At 38.1% G+C, this 17,761-nt stretch overlaps 1 long non-coding RNA gene across 1 annotated transcript in view; it reads right to left on the minus strand.

The window, feature by feature from the left end:
- Positions 1-420: 420 nt before the first annotated feature.
- The window catches only part of LOC105508297, a 47,220-nt gene continuing 29,879 nt past the window's right edge, over positions 421-17,761 (minus strand). The window contains exons 5-6 of the long non-coding RNA XR_001001235.1: positions 2,028-2,175; positions 421-765 (exon numbers count right to left, since the gene is read on the minus strand). This is a non-coding gene — a long non-coding RNA (uncharacterized LOC105508297). The remainder of the gene's footprint in view (positions 766-2,027; positions 2,176-17,761) is intronic.

Raw genomic sequence — 17,761 nt, forward strand, 5'->3', positions numbered from 1 at the left:
CCCCCAGGCTCATGTCCTGAACCTACTGACTTGTTCTCATACTCCTACAAGACACAGACACCAAAGCCCCTGAAGGGATCACACATATGTTCGCTGAATACATTCAGCATAAATTTACTTGCTGGAGCTGCCCTCACCTCTTCAAATGCCCTCTCTACCCTCTTTGCCTGCCTCATTTCCACCCAGCCCTTAAGGCTTAGCCACTCTCTCTTGCTTTGCAAACTCTTCATTTATTATCCTTGTAACTAATTGCTCAGTGTCTATTTTCTGCACTAGATGGTAAAGAGAGGGAATAGGTCTATCCTATTTGCCCGTGTATCTCCAATACTTACTAAAATATCTAGCATATGGCTGCCTCTTAAGAAATATTTGTTCAAAAATGAATGAATGAGTTAGGAAAAAACAAAAGGAACAAGGAGACAGTAGTGCAGGGAGCACACATGGTACCCTGCCGCAGCATTCGAGATAAATGTGACCATCTTACATTAGTATTACCTAGCTTTAAAAAGTACATTTGCATAAGGCAACTATAAATATCTTTGGTGACAGTCTGAGACACAGAAGTCAGGCAGGATCAAATGCTGCACAATATCACACAGTGTGCTTGTGCTTCCACAGTATCAGAAATGCAGTGCTTGGACATTTGAACATGAATGCTGTCAGGTTCAAACTTCACTATGAAGTTCAACCATGTTGCTATAGAAAAACAAGATCCACTTTTGCTCCTACCATGTAGAATTTGAATTTCCTGTTTGATGTTTTTAGCTATAATCGAAAACAGACTCAGACGAATAACTCATAATTACGGCAAGAGCACTGAAGACGAACTAAGAATTTAGTATTTTGAATGCCAATGCATCTTTTATCCTATCGTAAATTAGTGTCAATTCTGCTTTTAAAGGAAAATGAGAGTACATTGCAGGTGATGACCACTTATTGAGAGACTGTAGATGGCATTAAATATTTCAGACTCACTGGCTTAAAATGTTATTCGCTTTTGTTTACTCCTTCCCTTGGTGGAATTGGAATACAGGCTTAAAATTCCCTCTAATGCCAAACAGCTGCTACTTTGTTTTATTTAAAATTGAATGTAGCTGCCCCAGATGCCCTGCCCATGTGGATTTGCACAAGATGTCACTGAGCATCACCACCAAGCCCTGAAAAATTATATTATGCCTGTATATTAATGAGCCATGGAGTATTTGTGGAGGAAGAGGGAGAAGATAGGGGATTCGCCTGTTTATTATACTGCAGCACTAATATATGACTATCAGCACATTAAATTTTTACTCATATGGCTTGGGGTCAAATATTTAGAGTTAAGGCATCTTAGAAATTATCTGGTCAGATCCCCTTTATGATTAGAAAACCCAGCCCAGAGAATTTTAGTGATTTGCCAAAGTCACATATCTTATCTGTGCCAAGACCTCACCCTTCTCCCTTGACAATGCACCCAGCATTCAGTATCATGAAAGCACTTTTTTAACTTTTGGGCTTTCACTCAGCTGTGCACCATCTTAGCACACAATCAATACCTAGTGAACTCCCACTTGCTCTCTCTCCCTTTCTCGAAATCACTTTTTTCCCTCAGCCAGAAATTCTACTTTGATCTTGGTAACTGTTCTTTATATCATCCCAAACAACAGGCAGAAGCAACCTCAAAGGTAATTTTCACTCACATGAGTAATAAGGACAGTTCTGTACCAGGCACAAACTTCTCAATCTCAAAGAACTTGAGAAGTTTTAACATTATGAAGTAGTATCAGCTGAGAAAATGTGGCTATGAAATATATTAACTATTCTTTGAAGCCTGTTTCTGCCTTTCCTCAATCTCAATTTCTTCATGAAACCCAGTAGACATCCTGTTACTGACAAAGGCAGAATATTTGAATAGATAAAATTTAAAGACACTCCCTAGTCTACGGTAATAGAATACACATAATAGTTAGGTCAAACTAACTGTTGGAACAAAAAAAGCCCCAAAATATATATTTTGTCTAATATAAAGAGGTTTATTTCTTGCTCACCTAATAGTACTGGGCAATGAAGGAGGTAGTAAGCTGTCATTTTTCTAAGTAGTTATTTGGAGATTACATTGATGGAGATGACAGAGGCTTTTCCATCTTCTATATGTAGCTTTCAAGATGCACCTGAAGTCATGGACACTCAGGCCATCTAGAAGGAAAAAGGGAGCATTGAGAAGCACATAGAAGTTTCAATGAGCCAGGCAAGCAGGATGGTGGAGCATAACATTTTCATTCACAATCCATTGGCTAGAATTCAGTCACATGGCCTCAACTAACTGCAAAGGGATGCTGGGAGGCAAAATCTGGCTGAATTTCCAGGAAAAACAAGACATACCACTGGAGTGGCATAGAATCTATCTTAGCCCCTATGGTATACCTAAATTATGTTTTTAAAACTCCCAGGATTCAATAAATAAATAATAGCTTTGATGAAATCTTATTTATGTACTCAAATTCTTCCATGATTAGATGATTAGAAAATCAGAGAGACACATTGCTCCTCTCAATCCAACTAAGGATTTCTAAGATTAAAGATGTAGCTAATGTCATAATTTAATAGATAATAAATCCAAGCAATAAATCAAGTATTTGCAGAAAGCATTACAACCCATCAAGGCAAATATTGGTTTTGGCTGATTTTTTTTTTTCATTAAAACTACACATCCACATATATCCAATGAGATTTTCTTTTTTTATTTTTTGAGATGGAGTCTCACTCTGTTGCCCAGGCTGGAGTGCAATGGCCGGATCTCAGCTCACTGCAAGCTCTGCCTCCTGGGTTTATGCCATTCTCCTGCCTCAGCCTCCCGAGTAGCTGGGACTACAGGCGCCCACCACCTCGCCCGGCTAGTTTTTTGTATTTTTTAGTAGAGACAGGGTTTCACCATGTTAGCCAGGATGGTCTTGATCTCCTGACCTCGTGATCCACCCGTCTCGGCCTCCCAAAGTGCTGGGATTACAGGCTTGAGCCACCGCGCCCGGCCGCAATGAGGTTTTCAATCAAATTTTCTAGGAAGTTCAGCCTTAAAACTAAATATATCCAATTAGTCATTGGAACAATTTTATAGAAACTCCTTAGAAATTTCTACTTACTGAGCATTTTGCTCTTCATCAGACACAGACATATGGGGCATGATACTATTATGTCACCCATATTGCAGTGGGGAAAACAGAAAGATGAATAATTTGTTCTAGGTGAGTTTCAAACCCAGGCCCACCTAACTCCAAAGTACTGTGGTTTCCCCTGTGGTACACTTTTCCCAGTTGGTCCTTTCAAATGTTTAGATAAGTTGCATGTTTTAGTTAAGACTCCCTCTCAGTATTAGGATATTCTCAATATGAGCTCAAAATGGTTTGCAGAGACTTAGAGTTAATAGCACTATCAAGACTTGACAGGACAAATCACCTGCCTCCATGTCCATCCACTGCTTACCAACAAGGGGAATTACTACAGCACAGAGAGAATCTTGATGTTATGCCTTTCCAGCCTCTGCTTTGAGAAATGCAGACTAGGAAGCAAGGATCAAGCCTGCTCAGAAACACAAGCCGAGGTATTATCCTAGCAACTCCCTAAAGCAATTGTACAGCATTGTTTGCCTAAGCCTTAAGTGCTGATACCTGGCAGTGAACAATGCAAAGTTCAAAGGTTTGCTCATCACCATAATGGGATATAAGCCTTTACTGTTGGCTGTAGAATAATGAAGATAATTCTTTTGGATTGTTCCTTCAATCTGTGTTTATTTAGGTTAAATACGTGTGTTGAGTAGCTTTTTTTCTTCTTCTCACTCTCTTTTTTAAACATTTTTTGAATTTTTTTCTGTGATTAATTTTAAGATAATATTCAACAATAATTAAGACAATATTTAAAATATCTTAAAATTAATTTTAAGATAATTTTCCTAAGGGGCAGAAGGTTCTGAATTGAGGTCCCCCCACAAGCCAGCACAAAACATCTAATCCTTTACCTTTCTATGGTCAATAAATAGCACATTACATTAGTATTTCTGTATTTGCCAATAATCAGAAACTTGTTAGCCTGACAAAGGCAGATTTATTTAAAACACACACACACACAACAAATATGTTCATAATAGTGAAAAACATTGGCAGGAAACAAATGAGAACATATTGGAAAAAAGAGAACATTTCTTTACCCTACATGAGAACTTGAGCTACAGCAGTGGTAATAAACTCACAAGGCAAAATAAAATAAGAGTTTCCATCACTGCAGTTTTAAGGTTAATTTTTAAAGATAAATTTTCTTACCTCTTCTTGACATGCCCTGATACACTCAGACCTTAAGCCAAAACCCTATAAAGAAATTAATTTTTTAAGTCATTCTTGCCACATACTCATTCTAGAGGTGCACATTCCAAAAGTGCTAATGCCTCTGGTTTGGGACAACTGACCTAAAGAGAGAAATTGGGGGATTTAATCACAGTGTTCCTTGTGCCTTGGAATATTTGGAGCCACTGTCAGCTCGTAGGTCCTTCCTGTGCTGACAGCAAGGAGTCTGTTCAGAAACTGTTACCCACAAGTCTACAATGAAATAAGGAATTTGAGCACTAATCTAAAAGACTTCTTCTAATAATCCCCAGAGTTGGGGATTGAAGAATAAAAGGAGCAAAGATACAGTCTGTCCTTCACCTTACTCCTGAAGACTCCTGCAAGATGCTTGGGAAGCATTATAGTGGCCACACCTTCCTGAGTACCTTTATCCTAACCTGCCTAGGTTTATCTGATTCAATGGAGATATGAAGAATCTTTGTGCAATGGCCAAGTAACTCTCAAAAGAGGGATGGTCCAGAAGAAACAGTGGTTGTAACTTTCCTTCAGATTCACCTTCGCTTTGTGCCCTGAGGAAGAGGGCTTGCAGTCCCCGACTTACAGGGATATTTACCATCTCTTAGCTACTTTTTCATCTCAAGCACTCCCTCCCTTCATCAAGCTAGGTGGGTGATCTTACTCCCTGCCATGGTGCCATGGTTTGAATGTTTGTTCCCTCCAAAACTCATGTTGAAACTTAATCCCCAATGGAACAGAGTTGGGTGCCGTCTAGTAAGTGGTGTTTAGGTTATGAGGACTCCATCCTAATGCATGGATTTAATGTCACTATAAGGAGGGCTTCTAAGAGTGGGTTTGCTCTCTTCTGTTCCTCTGCCATGTGAGGAAAAACATTCCTTTTCTCCAGAGGATGCAGCATTCAAGGCACCATCTTGAAAGTGGAAACCAAGCCCTCACCAGACACCAAATGTGCTGGCACCAGGATCATGTACCTCTCATCCTCCAGCACTGTAAGAAATAAATTCCTATTTTAATGTTTATAAATTATCCAGTCTGTGGTATTCTGTTATAGCAGCACAAAATGAACTAACACACTTGGGAAACTGCACTACCCCACTGGAAAAAGGAGAATTCTTGGTAGCTTCTCGTGAGGCTTCAACACTGAAGTCCCCAGGCTTTATTGAGGTGTTAATTGAGATGCTCAGTTGCAAACACAGGAAAGGAGGGAGAAGGGAAAAAGTGAAATCTGGTGCCAAGAGCAAAAGCAAAGATATTTCCACAATTCTGTTTCCTCCACCCTCTCAGGGAGAACTGCAACTGGTTTTCTCATTACTTTATCTAATAAACAAACACATGCCAAGGTAACCAAGAATTTTTCCCTGAGGATAATCAAATCTAATCGTTTGTGAAGAAAAGACATTTCTTCTATTAACATGTCTTGAGGTGCTGTCCTTTATGCAACAAGAATCTTAGTATTTCAGGACTAGATGTTTTTGGCCCTTCCCTGAGCCACCATAATAATTGAGACTAGCTCTTTCTTTGCTATCTAGGAGAGATGTTATCAATTCTAATAAGATTTTTTTTATTACAAATTTTTCTCACCAGTATCATAAACATGAGGGAGGGTATTTCTTCCTGCCACTAATGCAAAATGCCCTGTTTGATTATGCAGATAAAGACAAAGAAGAAAGAGACTCCAACTTATAAGACATTTGCTGCCTAGTAGTACTATATTGACTGCCTGTTGATTCATAATAAGTTGCCCCAAAATGTAGTCATATAATACAACAAATATTTAATTGTACAATTTCTACAGGTCAGGATCTGGCTACATGTTAGCTGACTGCCTCTGTATCAAGGTCTCTCATGAGGTAGCATTCAAGCTGTCAAAAGGCTAAAGTCTCATCTGAAAGCTCAATTAGGGGGAATCTACTTCCTCACTCACTCACCATGATCCCTTGCCACGTGAACCTCTCTATGTGACAACTTCCTTTCTCCAGAGCAAAAAATCCAAAAGAAAGTGAAAGTGAGTGCTCAATACAGGGGCCACAACACTTTTGTTAGCTAATGTCAGAAGTGACATCCCAAAACCTCCGTCATATACTGTTCTTTAGACTAGATCAATAAATCCAGCCCACATTCAAGGAGAGAGGATTGCAGTAAGTATACTAGGTGTAACAATAGAAGATGGAGATCACTGGGGAATGTCCTTCAGATTACCTACTACAAAGACACAATAAGACATGCAAAAACAACTAAGCAAATTATCTTGCATGATAAATACAAGTTTTAAGGAGGGAGAAATCATTCCTGCTGGAAAAACGAGAGAAGGTTTCAGCCTCATGAGATAGGTTTTAAACTGAGTCTTAATAAACGGGCAGCACTGTAATAAATGGTGGTGATTGGAGGGCGTTTTAAGCTTGGGAAAAGACATGAGCAAAGATAAAGAGACAAGAGAATGTAGAATGCTTAGGGAATGACAGTTAATTTGATTAACCTGTGGGTCTAAGGAAATAAATGGTGGTCTTGATTTGTTAATTCTGTTTTCATAGGTATAAGATGAGCTCCTTACAATAAAAAGCAGCAACATGACGGAAGAAAGTTGAGCTCAGAAACCAGTGACATCCGAGCTCAAATACCAGCTTCTCCACTTAACTACTTTTGTCTCCATAGACAGATTATACAAATTCCCTGACCTTCCTTATCTGAGAAACTGTGAGAGTTCTGCCTTGCAGGGCAGGTGTGAGAATTAAAAGCATGTGATATACCTAGCATAGCCCTTGGAACATAGTGAACATTCATTTGTCACCTCCCTCTTAAAGAAAATAATTATCTTTTATTCTCTGTATCCCTTCTATTATCTCCCACACAATAGTACCTCAATAAACATTTGTTTAATAAATAAATAGCTCCACTTCTCAGTCAAGTGATGAGTTTCATCACTATATTGTTCTTCTTTGGGCTTCCATTTCCTGCTAAAATAACACTGCATATTTTATCTACCTGACCAAGGAGGAGTGGGGGTTAATTAGATTAATGAGTAACATTCAAATAAGTGACCTGTATAAATTTGTGCTATCATTTGCTCATGCTGAAAAATGATAGATAATAATTTTTTAAATTTAACTTTATTTTACGTTCCAGGGTACACATGCAGGATGTGCAGGTTTGTTACATAGGTAAATGTGTGTCATAGTGGTTTGCTGCACCTATCGACCCATCACCTAAGTATTAAGCCCAGCATGCTTTAGCTATTTTTCTTGATGCTCTCCCTCCTCCCACCACCCTCCCAACAGGCCCCAGTGAATGCTGTTCCCCTCCCTGTGTATATGTATTCTCATTGTTCAGCTCCCACTTATGAGTAAGAACATGAGATGTTTGGTTTTCTGTTCCTGCTTTAGTTTGCTGAGGGTAACAGCTTCCAGCTCCATCCATGTCCCTGCAAAGGACATGATCTCATCCTTTTGTATGGTTGCATATTATTCCATAATGTATATGTACCACATTTTCTTTAGTAAGAAATGCCCTTTGCCCTCTGACATGATTCTGAAACCTCCCAGCCATGTGGAACTGTAAGTCCAATTAAACCTCTTTTTCTTCCCAGTCTCAGGTATGTCTTTATCAGCAGCATGAATACAGACTAATACGTATGCTGAGCTTCTTTTCATATGTTTCTTGGATGCATAAATGTCTTCTTTTGAGAAGTGTCTGTTCATTTCCTCTGCCCACTTTTTAATGGAGTTGTTTGCTATTTTCTTGTAAATTTGTTTAAATTCCTCATAGATTCCAGATAGTAGAACTTTGCCAGATAAATGGGTGGCAAAAATGTTCTCCCATTCTGTAGGTTATCTGTTCTGCCTGATGATAGTTTCTTTTGCTATGCAGAAGCTCTTTAGATCCCATTTGTCAAGTTTTGCTTTCATTGCAATTGCTTTTGATGTCTTGGTCGTGAAATTTTTGCCCATGCTTATGTCCTAAATGGTAGATGTATCTCCCTTTTATTTTTGTCAGGTTTGTCAAAAATTGGGTGGTAGTAGATGTGCAGTCTTATTTCTATGTTTTCTATTCTGTTCCATTGGTCTATGTGTCTGTTTTTGTACCAGTACCATGCTGTTTTGGTTACTGTAACCTCATAATATAGTTTGCAGTCAGATAGTGTGATGCCTCCAGCTTTGTTCTTTTTGCTTGGGATTATCTTCACCATATGTGCTCTTTTTTGGTTCCACGTAAATTTTAAAATAGTTTTTTCTAATTCCGTAAAGAGTACCAATGGTTTTTTTATGGGAAAAGAATTAAATCTGTAAATTACTTTGGGCAGTGTGGCCATTCTCATGATATTGAGTCTTCCTATCATAAGCATGGAATGTTTTCCATTTGTTTGTGTCATCTCTGATTTTCTCGAACAGTGGTTTGCAATTCTCCTTGAAGAGGTCCTTCACTCCTCTTGTTAGTTTTATTCCTAGGTATTTTGTTCTCTTTGTAGGAATTGTGAATGGGAGTTCATTAATGATTTGGCTATCTGCTTGTCTGTTTTTGGTGCATAGGAATGCTTATGGTTTTTGCACATTGATTTTGTATCCTGAGACTTTGCTGAAATTGTTTATCAGCTTAAGAAGCTTTGGGGTTGAGGCAATAGATATAGAATCAGATCATCTGCAAACAAAGTCAATTTGACTTCCACTGTTCCTATTCGAATACTCATTGTTTCTTTCTCTTGCCTGATTGTCCTGGTCAGAACTTCCAATACTATGTTGAATAGGAGTGGTGAGAGAAGACATCCTTGTCTTGTGCCAGTTTTCAGGGGGAATGCTTTCAGCTTTTGCCTGTTCACTATGATATTGGCTATGGGTTTGTCATAAAAGGCTCTTATTATTTTGAGGCCTGTTCCTTCAATAGGCAGGTAGTAATTAAGTAGATTCCTAGGGCAACTCACTTACTATTTATGTATATATTAATAGTCTCACTTCAGTCATCAGGTAGATTACAAAAATAAAAGTAATCCTTCAAGACTTCCCAAATAATATATAAGTCAGCAGTAAGCAAAAAGGAGTATCAATAAAGGTAAGGAGAGGTAACACACAAAAATACAGCCCATAGGATCCCACATTATTAGGAACATTCCAGTTATAAAAATGTCTTCTATTGTACCTAATTTCTATCTCTTCTCTGTTGTCTTCCTCTTACATCATTCATTGTTTTTTCTTCCATTTTCGGCCTTTTCTTCCTCTTCTATTTCACTTTGCTTACACATTGTTTTCTTCTTTCTCAAAGCTCCTCCTGATATGGTTTGGCTCGGTGCCCCACCAAAATCTCATCATGAACTGTACTCCCATAATTCCCACGTGTTGTGGGAGGAACCTATTGGGAGATAATTTGAATAATGGCGGCAATTCCTCCCATACTGTTCTCGTGGTAGTGGATAAGTCTCACAAGATCTGATGGTTTTGTCAGGGGTTTCCACTTTTGCATCTTCCTCATTTTCTCTTGCCACCACCATATAAGAAGTACCTTTCACCTCCTGCCATGATTCTGAGGCCTCCCCAGCCATGTGGAACTGTAAGTTCAATTAAACCTCCTTTTCTTCCCAGTCTCAGTATGTCTTTATCAGTACCATGAATATGGACTAGTACACCTCCCTTTCTCACAAAAATCTATTGCTTCTATTCTGCTTATACTCAGCCTAATATTATCCTTGCTATCAGCAGAAGGGACAAAAAGTGATCATTTTTTCAGATCAATTAAAGACAATAAGGATGTTGGCTAACCTAGATCTAACATTTACTGCATGGCCAATCCAAGTCAGGTAAATTCTTACCTGATATACTTACTGTCAACTAATAAAAGAATGTAAACTCACAAAACCTGGGTACTGTCCCAAAATATCCACCAATCTCTTGACTTCTGGGACCACTTTGAATGAGGAACTGTCTGAGACTTTGTCTTGTACCCAGGAAAAGTTCACTTTGTCAAAGTAAACAGGAACTCTGTAAAAATTATCTGAGTTGCTGAGAGTTATCTGAAGCAGGAGGCACCATTATTTATAATTATCAAGGTTTTAAAAATTGTCTTGGGTCCTGAGAAAGCAAGAGAGTCAGACTATCAACCATGAGAATTTTGCTCTGGCACTACCACATGAAGAGTGTTTCTGCAAAAGTACATGGTTACAGATGGAGAAGATGTGGTGGAGATTTTATCCATTCACCAAAATACTTTGTCTTTTTCTGGAACACAGCTGAACTAAATTTCTCACCTTCTGTTGAAAACATTACTTTTTGGGGGGAAAAAACAGCTTCATTGAGGTATACTTGACATACAGAAATATTTAATTGTACAATTTGATGAGCTTGGACACATGAATATATTCATGAAACCACCACCCCGATCAAGTTAATAGATACATCCATCACTCCCAAATTTTCTTTATGTTCCTTTGTGGTTTGAGTGTTTTTGTTGTTTTTTTGTTTGTATTTTGTGTTTTTATATAGTAAGAACACTTAACATGAGATATATTCTCTCAATAAATGTCAGTCAATAGATAATGGATATGATAATGTGATATATACATATAGTGCCATATTATTCAATCTTTAAAAAGTAAAACCATCCTGTCATTTGTGACAACATAAATAATATTGCATTAAGTGAAATAAACCAGTCAAATATGAGCAAATATAGTTTGATTCCACTTATATGAGGTACCTAAATAATCAAATGCATAAAAGCAAAGAATAGATCTATGGTTATCAGGGGTTGAGATGAGGGAGAAAAGGGGACTTACTGTTCAATTCCTATAAAGTTACAGTTATGCAAGATGACTTAGTTCTAGAGATCTGCTGTGCAGCATATTGCCTCTGTTCAACAATATTATAGTATGTACTTGAAGATTAATTTTGGTTGACAGAATTGTAGCCAACACCACTGCTGGGATGATGTCATTGGAATGTAGGAGATATATATATTTATGAGGAGAAATTTCCTTAAACAATTATGAAAACTGAGTAGTTCTATGATTTGCTGTTTGCAAGCTGAAAAGCCAGGAAAGCCAGTAGCAGAGTCAGTCTTAGTCTGAGGCCTGAAAACCAGGGGAGCCAATGTATAAATCTCAGTTCAAGGGCAGGAAGAGATGAGATGAGACATCCCAACTCAGTCACTGAGATAGAAAAATAAAGGGGAGAACTCCTCCTTTATCCACCTTTTATTATATTCAGTTCCTCCATGAATTGGACAATGTTCACCCACACTGGAGATGGCAATCTACATTACTGAGTCCACAGAATCAAATGTTAATCTCATCCAGTAAAACCCTCACATAAACACTCAGAAATAGTGCCTAATGTTGTTACCCTGTGATTCAGTCAAGTTGACACATAAAATTCATTATCAGAGGGAGGGATGGAGCAAGACGACAGAGTAGGATTCTCTAGGAATCATCCCCCAACCAAAACATACATTTCAACAACTATCCGTGCAAAAACATACCTCCACAAGAACAGAGGAAACCAGGTGAAAGATCCTACTACCTGGTTGTAGCACCATAGAAAAAAAGATACACTGAAGAGAGTAGGAAAGACAGTTTAGTATTACCCAGCTCTTTTCTCCTCCAATCTCAGGCAGAACACAGCAGAGAGAGAGATATCATCCATTTACGGAAAAGAAAATGAAGTGAGCATAGGACTTTGCCTTAAACCCCAACATTGGGCCTGCCACAAAGAACCCAGCATAGGAAAGACCATAATGGCATCATATTTAAGGCTGGTACCTATGGACTGAGCCTCTAGATCCAGCCCAGTGCCAGGTAGGATCACACAGCCTCAGGCTTCAGTATTGCTTTACAATGTCCCACTTACACCATTGCCTGGATGATGTCAACAGCCCCAGGTTCTGACAGCCCTGACCAGCAGGCAGTCTTCAGTGGCCTCAAGATTCTGGCTCACCCCAGTCCTGCACCTGCCATAATGGGTCCAGGTTTCTGGCAACACCACACTGGTCACAGCTGCCCCAGGCTTCTAGTCAGTCAACACTACACCTACCACAGAACTTCTCCAGTCAAAACCAGTCTGTGAAAACTGAAATAAGTACCTACTGCTTCACATGCACAGATATCAATGCATAACCACAAGGCTCAAGAACAATCAGAGTAGGATGACATCACCAAATGAATGCAATATTTGCTACTGACTGACAACAAAGAAATAAAGATGTATAGACTGCTTAACAAAGAATCAAAATAACTTTATAAGGAAGCTTGATGAACTTCAAGAAAATACACAGAAACAATTTGATGATATGAGAAAACAATATTTGACTTATATTTTGATGGAGATATTTAAATATTTTTCAAAAAATCAAACTGAAAATATAGAGCTAAAAATACAGTGAATGAAATAAACAGTGCAACAGAGAGCATCAACAATAGAACTGATCAGACAGAAGAAAAATCTGTGACCTAAAAGACATTTATTTTAAAATATACAATCTTAGGAGAAAAAAAGAATGAAAAGAAATGAAGAAAGCTTATGAGATTTATGAGTCAATATCAAAAGAGCAAATTTTTAAGTCATAGGAATTTAAGAAAGGGAAGAAACAAATAAAGGGTTAGACAACTTATTTATAGAAATAGTAGCAGAAAACTTTTCAAATTTGGAGAAAGAAGTAAATATCCAGGTACAGGTAGGTCAAAAGTCTTTAATTAGATTCAATCAATACACCAAGATATATTGTAATCAAACTGTCAAAAATTAAAGACAAAGAGAGGATACTGAAAGCAGCAAAACAAAAGAAGCAAATAGCTTATAAGAAGTTCTAATACATCTTGCAGCAAGCTTCTTAGTAGAAACCTTATAGGCCAGGATAAAGTGTGATGATGTACTCAAAATTATGAAGGATTTGAAAAAAATCTAGCAACCAAGAACAGTGTACTTATAAGGCTCTTCTTCAGAAATGAAAGATAGATGAAGACTTTCCCAGACAAACAAAAGCTGAGGAAGTTCATTACCAATTGACCTGTCTTGCAAGAAATGTTCAAGAGAGTTCTTCAAGCTGAAAGAAAAGGATACTAATAAGTAATACAAAAAGATCTGAAAGTATAAACTCACTGGTAAAAGTAAACAATCAATCAAATGTCAAAAAACACCTAAAACTGTAATGGTGGTATGTAAATTCCTTGTATCTTTAGTTTGAAAGTTAAAAAACAAAGCCATAAATAATAATAATAATACCTACAAGAATTTCTTAAGGGTTATTCAATATAAAAGGATGTAAATTTTGAAAATGTGAGTGGGAAATGGTGTCAAAGTATAGAGCTTTTTTGTGTGTGATCAAAGTTATGTTCGTGTCAGCTTAAAATATGCTATTACATCTATAAGATGGTTTTGTAAGTCTCATGATAACCAAAAGCTAAAACATAATAGATAGGCAAAAACATTAAATTCAAAGAAACAAAACATACCACTAGAGAATATTACTTAGCCAAAAAATAATACAGTCAAAGAGGAAGAAAGAAGCAAAGATCTACTAAACAATTAGAACACAGTAGATGATACTGTGGCAAGTTCTTACTTATCAAGAATTACTTTGAACGTAATGGATTAAAACCCTCAACTAAAACACAGAATAGCTGATGAGTTGAAAAAAAGACACAATTATATGCTGCTTACAAGAGACAAGAGACTTACCTTCCCCTATAAGAACACATACAAATTGAAAGTGAAGAGATGGAAAAAGATGTTCCGTGCATATGAGAACCAAAAGAGAATAAATGTAGCTATACTTACATGAGATAAAATAAACTTTAAGTCAAGACTGTAAAAAGAAGGTCATTATATAACAAGAAGAGTCAATTCAGCAAGAGGATATAACAATTATAAATATATATGCACCTGACATGACATCAGGGTTTCTAAACTCACAATGCAAATATTTATAGATCTAAAGGAAAAAGATAGACTGCAATACAATAATAGTAAAAAAAACTTCAACTTCCCACTTTCAGCAATGTGCAGATCATCCAGATGGAAAATCCGTAAGAAAATGTTGGAATAAATTACATTCTAGATCAAATGGACCTAACATACATACACAGAATATTCCATCGAACAGCAGCAGAATACATATTCTTCTCAAGTGCATACAGAACATTCTCCAGGATAGATTATATGTAAAGCCAAAAAAAAAACTTAACAAATTTAAGAAGATTGAAATTATATGAAGTATTTTTTCAGAACACAATAATATAAAACTAGAATTAAATAACAGGAGAAACTTCAGAAAATTAACAAATATGTGGAAATTAAACAGCACACCCTCTGAACAACCAATGGGTGAATAAAAAAATTAAAAGAGAAAAGAAAAAACTTCTTGAGACAAACAAAAATGGAAACACAACGTACCAAAACCCATGAGATACAACAATAATAGTAATAAGCGAAAAGTTTATAGACATAAATGCCTACGTAATAAAGAAGAAAAATCTCAAATAAACAATTTAATATTGTACTTCCAGGAGCTAGGAAAACAAAAACAAACTAAACCCAAACTTAAGGAGGAAGAAAAACAATAAAGATCAGAATGGAAATAAATAAAATTGAAACTAGAAAAACAATTTTTAAAATCAACAAAACTAAGAATTGTTTTTTAGAAAAGAAACACAATCAACAAACCTTTTAGCTAGGCTGAGAAATAAAGAGAGAAAACTCAAATAAATAAAATAATAAATAAAAAGTAGACATTACAATTGACACAATAGAAATACAAAGGATCATAAGAGACTATTATGAAAATGTGTATATCAACAAATGAGATAACTTATAAGAAATAGACACATTCTGAAGCATACAAAATATCAAGACTCAGTTATGAAAAAGTAAAAAACCTTAACACACCAATAACAAGTAAAGCAATTAAATCAGTAATCAAAACTCTCCCATCAAAGAAAAGCCCAGGAACTGGTGGCTTCACTAATGAATTCTATCAAATTTAATGAAGAACTGATACAAATTATTCTCAAACTCTTCCAAAAAACTGAAGAAGAAAAAATATGTCCATATTTATTTTACAAGAACAGCATAACCCTGATACCAAAGCCAAAGACACTACAAAAAAACTACAGACTAATACCACTGATGAATATAGCTGCAATATTCCTCAATAAAGTGTTAGCAAACCAAATTTAACATAATATTAAAAATATCATTTACCATCATCAATTGAGATTCATCCCAGGGATGCAAGGATGGTTCAACACATGTACATCAATAAATGTGATACATTATATTAACAGAATGATGGATAAAACCAAATGAATATCTCAATATCTGCAGAAAAAGCATTTGACAAAATTCTGGTCAGGCACAGTGGCTCACACCTGTAATCCGAGCACTTTGGGAGGCCAAGGCGGGCAGATTACCTGAGGTCAGGAGTTCAAGACCAGCCTGGCCAACATGGTGACACCCCATCTCTGCTAAAAATACAATAAATTAGCTGGGCATGATAGTGGGCTCCTATAATCCCAACTACGGAAGAGGCTGAGGCAGGAGAATCACTTGAACCTGAGAGGTGGAGGTTGCAGTGAGCCAAGATTAAGCCACTGCACTCCAGTCTGGTGACAAAGCAAGACTCCATCTCAAAAAAAATTGACAAAATTCAACTTTCTTTCATGATTAAAAATCTCTCAGCAAATTAGGTATAGAAATAATGTACCTCAGGGGGAGGAGCAAGATGGACAAATAGGAACAGCTCCAGTATCCAGCTCCCAGTGGGAGTGACACAGAAGAGAGGTGATTTCTGCATTTTCAACTGAGGTACTGGGTTCATCTCACTAGGGAGTGCCAGACAATCGGTGTTGGTCAGCTGCTGCAGCCCGACCAGCAAAGCTGAAGCAGGGCGAGGCATCGCCTCACCTGGAAGCGCAAGGGGGAAGGGAATCCCTTTACCTAGCCAGGGAAACTGAGACACACAACACCTGGAAAATTCGGTAACTCCCACATCAATACTGTGCTTTACCAAGGGTCATAGCAAACGGGCACATCAGGAGATTATATCCCACACCTGGCTGGGAGGAACCCAGGCCCATAGAGCCTCCCTCATTTTTAACACAACAGTCTGCGATCTAATGGCAAGGCAGCAGCGAGGCCGGGGGAGGGGAGCCCACCATTGCTGAGGCTTAAGCAGGTAAACAAAGCCACTGGGAAGCTCAAACTGGGTGGAGCTCACAGCAGCTAAAGGAGGTCGGGGGAGGGGAGCCCACCATTGCTGAGGCTTAAGCAGGTAAACAAAGCCACTGGGAAGCTCAAACTGGGTGGAGCTCACAGCAGCTCAAGGAGGTCTGCCTGTCTGTAGACTCCATCTCTGGGGACAGGGCAGAGCTAAACAACAACAACAAAAAAAAAAAAAAGCAGCAGAAACCTCTGCAGATGCAAACGACTCTGTCTCACAGCTTTGAAGAGAGCAGTGGATCTCCCAACACAGAGGTTGAGAGCAGAGAAGGGACAGACTGCCTGCTCAAGTGGGTCCCTGACCCCTGAGTAGCCTAACTGGGAGACATCCCCCACTAGGGGCAGACTGACACCCCACACCTCACACAGTGGAGTACACTCCTGAGAGGCAGCTTCCAAAGTAAGAATCAGACAGGTACACTCGCTGTTCAGCAATATTCTATCTTCTGCAACCTCTGCTGCTGATACCCAGGCAAACAGGGTCTGGAGTGGACCTCAAGCAATCTCCAACAGACCTACAGTTGAGGGTCCTGACTGTTAGAAGGAAAACTAACAAACAGGAAGGACACCCACACCAAAACCCCATCAGTACGTCACCATCATCAAAGACCAGAGGCAGAGAAAAACACAAAGATGGGGAAAAAGCAGGGCAGAAAAACTGGTAATTCAAAAAATAAGAGCACAACTCCCCTTCCAAAGGAACATAGCTCATCACCAGCAACGGATCAAAGCTGGACGGAGAATGACTTTGATGAGATGAGAGAAGAAGGCTTCAGTCCATCAAACTTCTCAGAGCTAAAGGAGGAATTAGGTACCTAGCACAAAGAAACTAAAAATCCTGGAAAAAGAGTGGAAGAAGTGATAACTAGAATAATTAATGCAGAGAAGTCCATAAGCGAAATGACAGAGATGAAAACCATGACATGAGAAATACATGACAAATGCACAAGCTTCACTAATCGACTCGATCAACTGGTAGAAAGGGTATCAGCGATTGAGGATCAAATGAATGAAGTGAAGAGAGAAGAGAAATCTAAAGAAAAAAGAAGAAAAAGAAATGAACAAAGTCTGCAAGAAGTATGGGATTATGTAGAAAGACCAAATCTATGTCTGATTGGGGTGCCTGAAAGTGAGGGGGAAAATGGAACCAAGTTGGAAAACACTCTTCAGGATATCATCCAGGAGAATTTCCCAACGTAGTAGGGCAGGCCAACATTCAAATTCAGGAAATACAGAGAA

Source organism: Colobus angolensis, unplaced genomic scaffold (genome assembly GCF_000951035.1).
Source record: "Colobus angolensis palliatus isolate OR3802 unplaced genomic scaffold, Cang.pa_1.0 Scaffold100, whole genome shotgun sequence".
NCBI lineage: Eukaryota > Metazoa > Chordata > Mammalia > Primates > Cercopithecidae > Colobus > Colobus angolensis.